Consider the following 3173-nt stretch of genomic DNA (forward strand, 5'->3'; position numbering starts at 1 on the left):
AATGCTGCGCAGCGCCCTAACTCAGTATGAGGAGGGCTAAAGAAGAGCATTTAAACCGAAGGTAAGGAACTCTAGAGTATCAGAATACCTAACACGCGTTAAACACGCTTTTAAGCTCCTAAACATTCTTCCGTCTTGCTAAAGAAATATAGCTTAATAATCCTTACAGCTGGTGTATAGGTCATAGGTATCGTTCTCGTTGGCATGCTGGGTAGAACCAAACAGCGAATGTATCGGTTGTTGATGAAGCAGCTAAGTCGATCTTACTCGCTTATCCCGACCCGTAGGCTTCTCCTACACTCCCCGATAACATCCGATAGCAGCCTTCTCGTCTCCTTTCCTCCCAAATAGAAAGATATATCGGGAACTGAGATGTGGATTTACTGTTTAGTAGTAGCTCAATATTGAAGAAGCAGCTCTGAGACAGAAGTCTAGAATTCAGTGGATTAATGTTGGGGATTCTAATCATCAATTCTTCTTTGCCTCTGTGAAGGAGAGAGTTAGAGTTAATAGAATTGATGTGCTCTATAATGGTGATAGGCTAACTGATGTTAATGACATCAAATCTGAGATTCTTCTATTCTACAAGCAATTGTTGGGTTCTGCAGCTCACTCTCTTCCTGGTGTTCATCTCCCTACTCTCAGATCTGGTAACACACTCTCTCTTGAAGATAGAAGATGGTTATGCAGAACTGTTTCTGAGTCTGAAATTTAGATTGCCTTAATGAATATTGATGATGATAAGGCTCCAACAAGCAACGGGCGAAGTTTGAGTTAGTCACTCATTGGTCTTTAACTAAGCAAGTCAACTTGCTTGAGGGCATATATAAGAACTAATGGGCGTGACCAACCACATATAAGAAAGACTAGAGAAGATCCATCTTACTGACTCTATCAAGTCAGGTTATGAAATAGCTCGACCGATAGGGAAAGAACGAATTCTTAAGATAAGCTATTCCCTTTAAGGGAAAGAGATCTATCTATTACTGCGCGAGATGTAAGCCTCATAAGAATGGACTCAACTTTCTCCCAACTGCACTGAGAAAGAAAAAACTTCCCCGCTACTAGGCTAGCTTATTATCTAGTCTGGATCTTTATAAGGTATATTATATAGGCTGGACCGCCATCGAAAGCAGAAGGATTCCAATTTGATGACGGGGAACTTTCCATAAGCTTTAATAAGCTTAATCTACTACATACTTTTCAAAGAAAGTCTACCCGCGTTCTAGCATAAGTCAGTCCCTCGCTCTCAAGTAAGAAAGTTCAAAGGCTATCAGTCCCAGGGCAGATCTTGTCAGTCTTGAACAAGCAACGGGCGAAGTTTGAGTTAGTCACTCAGTTTTCTTGCTCCATAAGCTTCGCATAAGCGAAGAGCTTTATTCATACCTTGGTTATTTTCAAACAAATCCAATGTTGAGCCAAGCCTTTCCAGCCGGTAGTAGCCGAAGGCGAAGGCAATGAAATTGACTTACTTGAATGAGTAAGGTCAAATTCACTTACTTGGAACAAGAAAAAAAGACTTTTTTAGAAGAAAGGCGAGAAGGAAGAGAAGAAGGATTAGTAGTTGCCTAGCCGAGGAACTTGAGGCCGACATACAGAGTGCGGTCCCAGAGTTCAAGACGCTGTCTAAAACTCGTGTCGATCCTAGAAAAGCATTTCTTTCAAAATGAAACAAACCTCATTCTCTTGTTCCCTCCCGAAAAAACAGCAGATCTAGATGCGAGATGATCCCGAACCTATTTCATAACCACCATCCATCACCAATCACATTCCACATCCCACTTCCATTTCATTGCCTCTCTCTAACTCGAAAACTTATGCACTCTACTCGCCGCCTACTCCACTCCTTACCACTAAACGACGAAGCCAGGAGCGGAAGGAGGGACTTGAACCCTCAACCTCAGCCTTGGCAAGGCTATGCTCTACCATTAAGCTATTTCCGCCAGCTACGGTAGTGACGAAGCACTACTGAGCAATTCACGTATCACTTGATACGGACGACTTCTGTTTTTCCGCCGGACCACACTCTTGACCTCCGATCGAGCTACGAGCACGAGTAGGTAGGTGGCTAGGGGGGCCGGGAAGGGGGACCTTTCTTTTTGCTTCGCGCTAGATGAGATGATGATTAGTAGGTCAGGTCCCGTGTGTGTGCTCTTTATCACAATCCTAAAGAGGCGGGCCGGCTTTTCAATCAATCTCCGGCCGCTCAGCTATTGGTGCGAGTTGTAAGGGGTATTGGTCTCGAGTCGAGAAAAAGCTTCATCTCATTCTTGTAACGGGAGTGAGTGCACCGCAAGACCAGACAAGTTGCTCTCTCGCCTTGCAGCAGCGGAATCCGTCTTTTAAGTGAAGTCATTTCCAAAAGCATAGCTTTCGCTATTACATTCCACGAATCGACGGGCTTAACCGAGTGCGGGGTTCGATGGAATTGAAGGGAAAAGATCGCTTACTAGCTCAATGCCACTAACGAAAAGAACTGACTCGCGAATCAACTCAACTTACTTGCATCAGGAGAAAGACTGCTGTTATCTACTTCACTGCGGAAAAGCCCAAAAATGGAATTTCGCTTCTCATTTTCTTTACAGTGATCGGTAGAGATGCGATCATTCGTTTTCGTTTGTAACGAAGAAGAAGAAGTTCTCCTCCCATAAAGAGAAGAACTGGTAGGCGGTCTAGTCTACCTATTATGTCAATTCACTGAGTGGTTCATCTTCTGCTTACATTCTTTTCGTGGGCGAATAAAGAAAGTAGTGAATCGCACGCCCTGGGTTCGGGGTGAGGTTGATTGATGTCGAGTCAAAAGGTAGTTTATATTATATCGTATATACATGCGAGATGCTCCAAGCGGGTTCTACCCTCATTTTTTTCTACCATCAACACTCACTCTCCGAGCCTTGATGTCCAGCCGCTAATGGTCTGCACATTTTCGAGCTAACCGAATGTGATAGGGACTCTTTTCTGTGATATCTAATAGATAGAGATAGGCTTGTTGGAATACTCTCTTTCCCTTGCTGCTTTGGCAGGCAACAATTCCTATTTTTGAAATCATTCCAAAAACTTCGCTCCGATCGCTTAAGCGACTACGTTCCTGTCGATCAAGTCAGACTTTCTAGCGAACTAGTCTTTCTTGGCTGGGAATCATTCAAAAAAAGAACTGCTTTCCAAAAGCTTCG

General features: G+C 43.6%; 1 protein-coding gene and 1 non-coding gene across 2 annotated transcripts in view; both read right to left on the reverse strand.

Annotated features, from left to right (window-relative positions):
• Window positions 1-832: 832 nt before the first annotated feature.
• The window catches only part of LOC130460704 (ATP synthase subunit 9, mitochondrial), a 4248-nt gene continuing 1907 nt past the window's right edge, over window positions 833-3173 (reverse strand). The window contains exon 1 of the mRNA XM_056828165.1: window positions 833-3173. This exon is cut by the window's right edge and continues 1907 nt beyond it. The gene's annotated coding sequence lies outside the window, so the exon portion shown is untranslated.
• Window positions 1872-1943, reverse strand: TRNAG-GCC (transfer RNA glycine (anticodon GCC)). Its single transcript has one exon. It is a non-coding gene; the product is annotated as a tRNA-Gly (tRNA).

This window comes from Spinacia oleracea, chromosome 5 (assembly GCF_020520425.1).
Source record: "Spinacia oleracea cultivar Varoflay chromosome 5, BTI_SOV_V1, whole genome shotgun sequence".
Lineage (NCBI taxonomy): Eukaryota > Viridiplantae > Streptophyta > Magnoliopsida > Caryophyllales > Amaranthaceae > Spinacia > Spinacia oleracea.